Below are 12337 nucleotides of genomic sequence, written 5' to 3' on the forward strand. Positions count from 1 at the left end.
CGGTTAATCCTTTATTCTGCTTGTTTTTTTTTGTTAACTTTGTAATCTGGAATAGCAATAGTAGTAACAGTAGTAATATAGTGAGACAAATCTTTTTAATAATTTTGAAATTTATTCCTCTGGGTGTAATTTTATTTTTAGTTTCGAGCCAGCCTTGGGCTGAAAGTCTCCTAAATAAAGATAAAAAACAATTACAAAATTTATAAAAATTTGATAAACTCCAGAATTTTAGTGGTTTAAGTGAAATTAACCTCATAATCACATATTGATTCAAATCGATATAATGGACCTGATTTTTTTTTGTTTTTTTTTTTTACATCAAGTAAGTAGTAGTAAGTACCAAACAGCAGCGATTCAGACAGAAATTAAATATTTGGTGTGACAAACAAACTGATTCCTATCTGTGAATACATATATTCCAAGTTAACATCTGTTTGCCTATGATTTGGCAATGCAAGCGGTGCTGATAAAAACAACTGGTGGTTGAGTGATGCGATGACAAACCCGACGTGTATACAATACATGTTCCAGTGCAGAATAATCAGCAAGTAGCAGTAATTTTGTTGCGCCAAAGTGGATGTGTAAATACTACCTCCATCTGTATCAAGTTGTAACTGATTACCGAGTTACAAACGGACGGCATGAAGTACAACGACACTTATGAAGCATGTATGGAAACATATGATTCGAACACTTGTGGAAACCACGAGCTCGATAATGTGAAAATTGGTTCAAAGATATCACTCGCAGTTGAAATTTATTACACACATGCCTGGACATAAATATTTACGCCAAGGTCAGATAGTGTATAATGAGGAGTCTTCATAGTTGAAATTGATCGATTCTTGCTCAATAAACGGGTGCGAAATGTTTCACACTAGAATTATTGCAAGATACGACTCAATATATGGGCTTTATAAACCGATTTCAAAAAATAAATCATGTGTAATAAATTTTGATACACTTGACCTTTGCAAGACATATCGAAGCTTCTTGAAATGTTAATCTTCAAAATGAGAGACGAATATATAATTTATTAATTTGACGTCACTATCTAGAAAGGTTTTGTACAAACGATAATGCATTGCCCGAGTGTAAGGCTCCGACACTCATGACAACGACTGCGGCGAAAATCCAGTCAATTCAGGATTTTTTCGGATTAAAAACAAATGGAAATGAATGTGAACCAAGATAGTCCCTCGACGTTATCTATGTCGTATGAGAAAGTTCTTGTATAAGAAATTTCTTACTCCTTTTAGTAATTGGTTTATTCTATCAAAAGAGTTTTTCACACAATCTCCAACTTTTCTGTTCGAATGGCTCTCCTAGAATTAGGTTCGCGAAGTTTTATATTGCTTTAGATTGGGACAAACAAATCATAAAGATTTCATTGTTCAGTGATAGCCTGCCTGAACCACATATTATTTTTGAATGAATTTATAAATCAGAAATACAAAGTAAGTGAAAATTCAGTATTGTGAAACCACATTATGGTAATCTTCTTCTTATATATAAAAATGAAATGGTCTGTGTTCGTATCCGCATAACTCGAAAACGGCTGGATGGATTTTTTCATTTCTTCAGCAGAAACATTCGTTGTAAGTTTCCGACGGGTTTATATGGTATTTTCTCATGTGAAAATCACGAGTAAGGATGAGTAAATCGTGAAAAACTAAATTTGAGATTCGTATGGGCATTTTGCATCGGAGGTTCAGAACGCGCATTTTCGCCTACTATGCAGGACAACGTCTGCCGGGTCGACTAGTACCAGATAAAAAAGACACTTAATGAGTCTTGAATTGGAACTCGATTCTCGAATGAAAAATCGAATTTATCTCGTTCCACCATATACAAGTGATAGTGATATATAAAAGTGCCTATAAAATCATGGTGGTTACGCGTGTAGGCAGAAAGACCTTATTTACTCCAGAAATTTCTTAAATGATCGTGAACGCATTCTATTTTTTGCTTAACCAAAGGAGATGGACTGCAAAGAAAGAACCCTAACCCTAAGTTTGCCAAAAATATTATGCACCACACCACTACAGATCTTACAAGGAACCTTATACTTTCCACAGCGGTTCTCAACTACCTCTTGAGAGGTACATTTCGAACTTTTGCATTCATTGAGGTACACCTTATTTAAGGCCGTAATGAAAATAAGCGTAACTAAAAGGATATATAAAAAGCGGACCTGAGAACTAACGGGATGTTCAGTTCTACATTATTCACATGGTTTCTATCCAAAAAGTTGTTTTAAATTTTAGTTATTTCGTGAAAATTTCCAATACAAAATTAGTTTATATATCCATCTTCCGAATATCTTAAAACGAGGTTCTAGAACCTCTTGAAAGAAGGATTCCTCTTGAAAAAAAGAGGAGGTTTCCGAGGATTTTCGAGACTCTTGGTAGAAGGAAGCCTCTAATCCTCTTGAAAATAAACTTCCTATAGTCTCTTGGAAGGAGGCTTCTGCAACTCTTGAAAGTAGGCTTCCGTTTTGAAAAAAGGCTTTCGAGCCTCTTGAAATGAGGTTTCGAGAATCTTGAAAGGAGGCTTCTGAGCCTCTTGAAAGAAGGCTTCCGATGCCTTCTTGAAAGGAGGCTTCCGATGCCTCTTGAAAGGAGGCCTGATGCCTCTTGAAAGGAGGCTTCCGATGCCTCTTGAAAGGAGGCCTGATGCCTCTTGAAAGGAGGCTCTGATGCTCTTGAAAGGAGGCTTCCTGATGCTCTTGAAAGGAGGCTTCCGATGCCTCTTGGAAAGGAGGCTCCGATGCCTTCTTGAAAGGAGGCTCTGATGCCTCTTGAAAGGAGGCTTCCGATGCCTCTTGAAAGGAGGCTTCCTGATGCCTTCTTGGAAAGGAGGCTTCCGATGCCTCTTGAAAGGAGGCTTCCGATGCCTCTTGAAAGGAGGCCTGATGCCTCTTGAAAGGAGGCCTGATGCCTCTTGAAAGGAGGCTTCTGATGCCTCTTGAAAGGAGGCTTCTGATGCCTCTTGAAAGGAGGCTCTGATGCTCTCTGAAAGGAGGCTCTGATGCCTCTTGAAAGGAGGCTTCCTGATGCCTCTTGAAAGGAGGCTTCTGATGCCTCTTGAAAGGAGGCTCTGATGCCTCTTGAAAGGAGGCTTCCTGATGCCTCTTGAAAGGAGGCTCTGATGCCTCTTGAAAGGAGGCTTGATGCCTCTTGAAAGGAGGCTTCCTGATGCCTCTTGGAAAGGAGGCTTCTGATGCCTCTTGAAAGGAGGCTCTGATGCCTCTTGAAAGGAGGCTTCCTGATGCCTCTTGAAAGGAGGCCTGATGCCTCTTGAAAGGAGGCTTCTGAGCCTCTTGAAAGGAGGCCTGAGGCCTCTTGAAAGGAGGCTCTGAGCTCTTGAAAGGAGGCTTCTGAGCTCTTGAAAGGAGGCTTGAGCATCTTGAAAGGAGGCTCTGGAGCTCTTGAAAGGAGCCTGGAGCCTCTTGAAAGGAGGCTTCTGAGCCTCTTGAAAGGAGGCTTCCTGAGCCTCTTGAAAGGAGGCTTCCTGAGCCTCTTGAAAGGAGGCTTCTGAGCCTCTTGAAAGGAGGCTTCTGAGCCTCTTGAAAGGAGGCCTGAGCCTCTTGAAAGGAGGCTTCTGAGCCTCTTGAAAGGAGGCCTGAGCCTCTTGAAAGGAGGCTCTGAGCCTCTTGAAAGGAGGCTTCTGAGCCTCTTGAAAGGAGGCTTCTGAGCCTCTTGAAAGGAGGCTTCCTGAGCCTCTTGAAAGGAGGCTTCTGAGCCTCTTGAAAGGAGGCTTCCTGAGCTCTTGGAAGGAGGCTTCCGAGCCTCTTGAAAGGAGGCTCTGAGCCTCTTGGAAGGAGGCTTCTGAGCCTCTTGAAGGAGGCCTGAGCCTCTGAAGGAGGCTCTGAGCCTCTTGGAAGGAGGCTTCTGAGCCTCTTGGAAGGAGGCTTCTGAGCTCTTGGAAGGAGGCTTCCTGAGCCTCTTGAAAGGGAGGCCTGAGGCCTCTTGAAAGGAGGCTCTCTGAGCCTCTTGAAAGGAGGCTTCCTGAGCCTCTTGAAAGGGAGGCTTCCTGAGCCTCTTGAAAGGAGGCTTCCTGAGCCTCTTGAAAGGAGGCCTGAGCCTCTTGAAAGGAGGCTTCTGAGCCTCTTGAAAGGAGGCTCTGAGCCTCTTGAAAGGAGGCTTCTGAGCCTCTTTGAAAGGAGGCTCTGAGCCTCTTGAAAGGAGGCCTGAGCCTCTTGAAAGGAGGCTTCTGAGCCTCTTGAAAGGAGGCTTCTGAGCCTCTTGAAAGGAGGCTCTGAGCCTCTTGAAAGGAGGCTCTGAGCCTCTTGAAAGGAGGCTTCTGAGCTCTTGAAAGGAGGCTCTGAGCTCTCTTGAAAGGAGGCTTCTGAGCCTCTTGAAAGGAGGCTCTGAGCTCTTGAAAGGAGGCTTCCTGAGCCTCTTGAAAGGAGGCTTCTGAGCCTCTTGAAGGAGGCTTCCTGAGCCTCTTGGAAGGAGGCTCTGAGTTTCTTGGAAGGAGGCTTCTGAGCCTCTTGGAAGGAGGCTCTGAGCCTCTTGGAAGGAGGCTTCCTGAGGCCTCTTGAAAGGAGGCTTCCTGAGCCTCTTGAAAGGAGGCCTGATGCCTCTTGAAAGGAGGCTTCTGATGCCTCTTGAAAGGAGGCCTGATGCCTCTTGAAAGGAGGCTCTGATGCCTCTTGAAAGGAGGCTTCTGATGCCTCTTGAAAGGAGGCCTGATGCCTCTGAAAGGAGGCTTCCTGATGCCTTCTTGAAAGGAGGCTCTGATGCCTCTTGGAAAGGAGGCCTGATGCCTCTTGAAAGGAGGCTCTGATGCCTCTTGAAAGGAGGCTTCTGATGCCTCTTGAAAGGAGGCTCTGATGCCTCTTGAAAGGAGGCTTTGATGCCTTCTTGAAAGGAGGCTCTGATGCTCTCTTGAAAGGAGGCTTCTGATGCTCTTGAAAGGAGGCTCTGATGCCTCTTGAAAGGAGGCTTCCGAGGCCTCTTGAAAGGAGGCTCTGAGCCCTCTTGAAAGGAGGCCTGAGCCTCTTGAAAGGAGGCTTCTGAGCCTCTTGAAAGGAGGCTTGAGCCTCTTGAAAGGAGGCTCTGAGCCTCTTGGAAAGGAGGCTTCTGAGCTCTTTGAAAGGAGGCCTGAGCCTCTTGAAAGGAGGCTTCTGAGCCTCTTTGAAAGGAGGCCTGAGGCCTCTTGGAAAGGAGGCTTCTGAGCCTCTTGAAAGGAGGCTTCTGAGCCTCTTGAAAGGAGGCTTCCTGAGGCCTCTTGAAAGGAGGCTCTGAGGCCTCTTGAAAGGAGGCTCTGAGCCTCTTGAAAGGAGGCTTCCTGAGCCTCTTGAAAGGAGGCTTCCTGAGCTCTTGAAAGGAGGCTTCTGAGCCTCTTGAAAGGAGGCTCTGAGCCTCTTGAAGGAGGCCTGAGCCTCTTGGAAGGAGGCTTCCTGAGCCTCTTGGAAGGAGGCTTCTGAGCCTCTTGAAGGAGGCTTCTGAGCCTCTTGGAAGGAGGCTTCGAGGCCTCTTGGAAGGAGGCCTGAGCCTCTAGAAAGGAGGCTTCCGAGCCTCTTGAAAGGAGGCTTCCGAGCCTCTTGAAAGGAGGCTTCCGAGCCTCTTGAAAGGAGGCTTCCGAGCCGCTCGAAAAGAGGCTTCCGATGCGTGCCAAAAGATTTGATTCAGAATTGATCCCTTCGGGACACCTGCCTGCTAACCAAGCCCTCGCCTGTCTCGTAGATCTATACTCGATTCTGGAAGTAGCTTGCCAGAATCTTGTACAGCCGTACCGGTACTCCCAGTTTAAGCAACGAGTTCGCGATCTCCATCCAGCACGCACTGCTAAATGCATTCCGCACGTTGAGTGTTATTACTGCGCAGAAACGTATACCGCCCCGCTTGCATTCTATGGCGACCTCTGCAGTGTCAACTACTGATTTAATGACACCCAGAGTAGACCGTCTTTTCCGAAAGTCGAATTGCTCGCTTGATAATCAACTCGCCTTCTCTATGTACGGCGACAGCATATTTTGTATCAACTTCTCCAGTAGCTTCCCAACCGTGTCTATTAGACAAATTGATCTGTACGCTGAGAGGTCTGCTGGTGGCTTTCCCGGTTTCGGTAACAGGACCAAACGCTGTCTTTTCCATATATCCGGAATTGTCCGTTCGTCGAGGCACCTCTACATGGCTGACCTGAACATGTCCGGATTGGTCATTATGGCTGGCTTCAACACTATGTTCGGGATTCCGCCTGGACCAGGTACTTTACTCGGGTCGAGGGGCTTTGTCACCGTTATTAGCTCCTCCACCGTCACCCTCGCGACCTCTTCGTCATCTGCTGCTGTTCTCGCTGCTTCCGACCAATGGGTTGGGCCGTTGTGCGGGAATAGTACTTAGATGATCGTCGCGACTCTCCGATACGCGACTCTCCATGGGTTCAACTTGGCGCTCTGACACAGTCTGTCGAAGCAGTAGTTCTTACACTCTTTGATGGCCTTGTTTAGGACCAGCTTCGCCGCTTCGAAAATCTCGATACGTTCTTCCCTCACTTCCGCCGAGCGTGACCTTTGTAGCCCTGAGACAGGTTGCTCGAAGGGCTGCAATTTGATCGCTCCACCAGTATACCTAAGGCCTGCAGTCTCATGCCCGTGTCTTCCTCGGCATAATCGCGTAACACGCTCGAGACAAGACTGCAACCAGTTCGTCGCCGCTCAAACTTTCCGTGTTTTCTTCCAGACATATAGCCTCTATAGCCGTCCACGCGTTGAAGTCTCCTGCAATTACTACTAACTTGATACCCACTAGGTCTGATGTCAGCCGATCGACCATCTGGATGAATTGCTCTATCGGCTACCTTGGTCAGGATAGCTACGTCCGTGTTCGCTTCTGCTACCGACTACCACAGTAACTGCTGGGCGGCCGCACAATGGTTGAGGTTGAGCTGCGTTACTTGCACGGCTTTCTTGTATAACCACTCAACCAGCACGCAGGTCCACTCATGGCGTGGTTGTGTTCCTGCTTCCTGCTCGCACATAGCGTACACGATGGTGCTTTATCACACGTGTGCGCTGTATGGCCATGTTCGCTACACCACCTACATAAGTTACACCTGCCCGGCCCTTTGCAAGCCAACGACTTGTGTCCCGCTTCGAAACACCGGAAGCACTTATTGACTACCGGTGGTTGGTAGAGGGTCACTTCGTCGTGTAGATTTACACTCTGGCCTAAGATCTCCAGGGCTAGTGCTCCACATGAGGTATCGCTCGCCTGTGGGCTCTTACTTAAGACAAGGATCATCTCGCCCGCTCTCGTCCTCCTTATGCTGCGAACCTCTTTACCGAGTTCCACCAGTTTTTCGGCATTGCGCATTAGCTCTCGTCGGGCGCATGTTTGTCTCTTTCTTCTTCGATTTTCTGACTACCGTTTGCCAGGACCCGTTTTCTTGGTCGGATTGGCTTCCCTTCTCCGGTGACCGACTGGCTTGTTTCGCTCTTGCTTCCTTCTTGCGCGGGAGCTTGCTTGCAATTTTCGTGGGCCCGCTCTCCCTACGCCTTTTTGTGTTCTGTGGATGGCGCCTAATGCCATGCTCCCTTGTCTGTCCTCTTTTCTGCCGCGACAGCGACAGATCGCTGAGTGGAAAATCAAACGCCTCCTGGGCCATGGTTGTGGTACTACAGAAGGAGGATGAAGCAGTCTGTGTGCTCTTCTCCGCTTTGCTACAGCCTTCTAGTCTAGCCGTAAGCATTTACTGTTCCTGCTTTGCCATAAGAATCAAATTACGAAGCTTCAGCAGATTCAGCTTTAGGTCTCTTTGACATATTGTCCCGTCCATTGGTGAAGTCGATAATGTCAACAAGTTGCACCATAATGACGGCACTCGACCCTATCTCCACCGTATTTTGCTGCCGTTTGCCGACTATTGGCGCACCGTTATTGCTCTCCAAGACGACTACTATGCTACTCGTTTCCTTCAGCTCCATATCTCATCGCACCCGATGCGTTGGGTGGAGATCTCTTCAAACCGCTTATTACGAAGGGGTCCACTTCCATTTCTTTGTTTGTTAGTTCAGCTTTATTCATGGCTGTTCGGTCCCCCTTAGGGCTGCCCTCGAACCTAGCTGGAATAGTCACCTTCTTGATCGCATGGTTATCTTTGCTGATGCATGAGGCCATGCGGGGGTTGACACCTCGGTGATCAGAGCCAGATCGGCGTAAGCCAGGAAGGAAGCAACTGGTCCTACTCCTATGTGGTGTGGTTGGTTAAGCCAGACGGCTGGATTGGGATGGCGTGCCCCAAGGCTTGCCACGGTTTTACGGGACGAAAAGCAGCTGTGGCATTAGCCCACCCGCCCTTGGACAAAGTCCCTGCTGCCCGTATCCCAGTTCTCCTGCACTGGTACACCTGACGTATGGTCAATAACCATACGAGGTTCAGAGGTTTTAAAAGCTTAAACCAAACCATCTGGATTTCCGTAGAACAACTAATCTAGAAGACCAGCGGCTTCAGAATTTCCATTTGTTCCGAAGACCCACTCGTACGAAGCAGGACCAAATCTGGAGCAGTTGATCACAAAAGTTATTCACAAAACTATTTGACCCAGACGGTCACAGGACAAGAAGTTGAGACTGAATCACTAGAATTTGAAACCTAATCTAATATTTAAAAAAGCAAAGTTCAGAAGCCATATTGATTCGAAAGAATCAACTCTTCACTTTTTGGCACTTATTGCTTCAAAATTCTTCATTTACCTATTAGAATGTGTCGGCACATTCCGCACATTAACTCCAATAACAATTGTACATAAAGCAGAAACAACATTTAGCATGGTAACAAAATTCCCCAACCATGTACAAACAATACTATTGGAGTCAACAAAGTCATCACTGACACTGCGAACACCTCTGACCAACGATAATCTTTGCATACAAATGGTTCATAAATGCGCCCGTGGTACGATTTGCATTGTTGGTCTTCTTATAAAGTGATAACAGCGAAAATAAATAACAAAACGGAAAAGCTGTTTCGTCTCCCGCGTTTCAGCTGTTTTTTATTATGACGCGGACGCCGCTGTCGACGAGGTTGTATTTTAAAAATATAAAATAAATATCGAAAGCCAATGAACCGTCGGATAAAACAGGAGTCACCTTCAACAACAGGTCTGAGAATATATTTTGATAGGCAGAGTAGTGGTCAGTTTTAAGAATGTCCGCAAAATTTACGATTACGGTTTGTAGGGTCGAGATCGAGAGCGTGATTTTCCGTCACGTTGTCACACCCCTGAACATTTGTAATCAACTAGGATTAATTTCTGTTTCGCTCGAGACGATTAGTGGTCGAGGTCAAGGTCAATTTATTTTCAGTATCAGAATTTGCCATTTTGATAGTAGAAAAAATGCTGAACATACATACGGATTTGTTGAAGGCAGTGCTGCCACCAAGAAAATAACTCGAGAACAAGTAGAAACATGGAAATGAAATTGAAAATGTCTCATAAACGATAGCATTCAGTTAATTCACCAATAAAGTTATGTATTCAAGAATCTTAAGAATTGACCGCCTTTTAATAACATGTGCTTTTAGCAACTATAATATATTATTCATAATATTATAATACATATATCAATTTTTTTAAAGATATAACAAATTATAAAAAAAAACCTGATTAATCCACCTAGCGGTGGTGGTACCTTTCTCGTGCGAAAAAAAACTAAAATATATGAATGAGTGTTTTATAGTGTGTTTGGGCTCCAAAATAGGTCGAGCTCGGTGGTCTAGTGGCTTCTGCCTTTTAAGCAGGAGGTCGTGGGTTCAATTCGAGGCTCGTACATTTCCTTCTATTTTAAATAGCAAATAATAAGACAGCAATCCTCATCGAATTGAACCTGTTGTGAGTAATTCAGACAATGCTTCCAAAGTTTACGGGCATCATGGACTATGTCCAAGGGCTTGACTATCCCTCCCCAGGCCATCTGCGAGTTGTGGGGCTTGCCTAGGACGTGGTGGAGTTTGACAGTGGGCCCTGTTAAATTCCTATAAAAAGCTGCATGTTTCCGCAAGTAGGCCCCACCAAAGCGACCGTGTGCCGCTCAAAGCGCACAAGCCCAAGTCCTGGTGTCAGGTGGGACACAAATCAGACCTGACACGACGGCCCTCCGACGAGACAGGAGGTTTGTGCAGGCCCAATAAGCCGTCTGGAAAACCAATAATTACGAACAATATAAGAGATACTACGACTCGATATAATCGGCAAAGACCTAGGCGACGAAAAAAGGATCACGATTGGAAGCTAGAAACATGGAACTGCAAGTCGCTAGGTTTCGCAGGTTGCGACAGGATAATCTACGATGAATTACATCCACGCAACTTCGACGTCGTGGAGCTGCAGGAGATTTGATGGACAGGACAGAAAGTGTAGAAAATCGGGCAGCGAGCGGCTATCTTTTACCAAAGCTGTGGCACCACCAACGTGCTGAGAACCGGCTTCATAGTGCTGGGTAAGATGCGCCAACGTGTGATTGGGTGGCAGCCAATCAACGCAAGGATGTGCAAGCTGAGGATAAAAGGCCATTTCTTCAACTATAGCATCATCAACGTGCACTGTCCACACGAATGGAGACCCGACGACGAGAAAGAAGCGTTCTACGCACAGCTGGAGCAGACATACGATGGATGCCCACTGCGGGACGTTAAAATCGTCATCGGTGACATGAACGCACAGGTAGGAAGGGAGGAAATGTATAGACCGGTCATCGGACCGGATAGTCTGCACACCGTATCGAATGACAACGGCCAACGATGCATAAACTTCGCAGCCTCCCGCGGAATGGTAGTCCGAAGCACCTTCTTTCCCCGCAAAATATCCACAAGGCCACATGGAGATCACCTAATCAAGAAACGGAAAACCAAATCGACCACATTCTAATCGACGGTAAATTCTTCTCCGACATCACGAACGTCCGCACTTACCGCAGTGCGAATATTGAATCCGACCACTACCTCGTTGCAGTATGCCTGCGTTCCAAACTCTCGACGGTGTACAGCACGCGTCGAAGTCGGACGCCGCGGCTAACATTGGGCGGTTACAAGACGGTAGACTAGCCCAAGGGTACGCGCAGTAGCTTGAACTGGCACTCTCAACGGAAGAGCAGCTAGGCGCACCGTCTCTGAAGATGGCTGGAGAGATATTCGATCCGCCATTGGAAGCACCGCAACCGCTGTACTAGGCACGGTGGCTCCGGATCAGAGGAACGACTGGAATGACGGCGAATGTGAGCAGTTAGTTGAGGAGAAGAATGCAGCATGGGCGAGATTGCTGCAACACTGCACGAGGGCGAACGAGTCACGATATAAACGGGCGCGGAACAGACAAAACTCTATTTTCCGGAGGAAAAAGCGCCAGTAGGAAGATCTAGACCGTGAAGAGACGGAGCAACTGTATCGCGCTAATAACACACGAAAGTTCTATGAGAAGTTAAACCGTTCACGTAAGGGCCACGTGCCACAGCCTGATATGTGTAAGGACATAAACGGGAACCTTCTTAAGAACGAGCGTGAGGTGATCCAAAGGTGGCGGCAGCACTACGAAGAACACCTGAATGGCGATGTGGCAGACGATGATGGCGCTATGGTGATGGACCTGGAAGAACGCGCGCAGGACATAATTTTACCGGCTCCGGATCTCCAGGAAATCCAGGAGGAGATTGGCCGGCTGGGGTTGACCAACTACCAGGAGAGCTATTTAAACACGGTGGTGAGGCACTGGCTAAAGCGCTGCACTGGGTCATTACCAAGATTTGCGAGGAGGAAGTTTTGTCGCAGGAGTGGATGGAAGGTGTCGTGTCCCATCTTCAAAAAGAGCGACAAGCTGGATTGTAGTAACTACCGCGCAATCACATTGCTGAACGCCGCCTACAAGGTACTCTCTCAAATTGTATGCTGTCGACTAGCACCAATTGCAAAGAAGTTCGTGGTGCAGTACCAGGCGGGTTTTATGGGCGAACGCTCCACCATGGACCAGGTGTTCGCCATTCGCAAGTACTGCAGAAATGCCGCGAAAACAACGAGCCCACGCATCATTTATTCATCGACATCAAAGCCGCATATGATACAATCGATCGGGACCAGCTATGGAAGCTAATGCACGAACACAGATCTCCGAATAAACTGACACGGTTGATCAAGGCGACGATGGATCGGGTGATGTGCGTAGTTCGAGTTTCAGGGGCATTCTCGAGTGCCTTCGAAACGCGCAGAGGGTTACGGCAAGGTGATGGTCTTTCGTGTCTGCTATTCAACATCGCTTTGGAGGAGTAATACGAAGGGCAGTGATTGACACGAGTGGTACGATTTTCACGAAGTCCGTCCAGCTATTTGGTTTCAC

The 12337-nt window shown here is 46.9% G+C and overlaps 2 protein-coding genes across 2 annotated transcripts in view; one reads left to right on the forward strand and one right to left on the reverse strand.

The window, feature by feature from the left end:
* LOC134210767 (ADP-ribose glycohydrolase OARD1-like) overlaps positions 1 to 12337 on the reverse strand; it is a 35170-nt gene that overhangs the window by 18524 nt on the left and 4309 nt on the right. The gene's annotated exons all lie outside the window — the stretch shown is intronic.
* Positions 1 to 12337, forward strand: part of LOC134210765 (uncharacterized oxidoreductase YjmC) — a 30024-nt gene that overhangs the window by 13621 nt on the left and 4066 nt on the right. The window lies entirely within an intron of this gene.

Source organism: Armigeres subalbatus, chromosome 2, assembly GCF_024139115.2.
Source record: "Armigeres subalbatus isolate Guangzhou_Male chromosome 2, GZ_Asu_2, whole genome shotgun sequence".
Lineage (NCBI taxonomy): Eukaryota > Metazoa > Arthropoda > Insecta > Diptera > Culicidae > Armigeres > Armigeres subalbatus.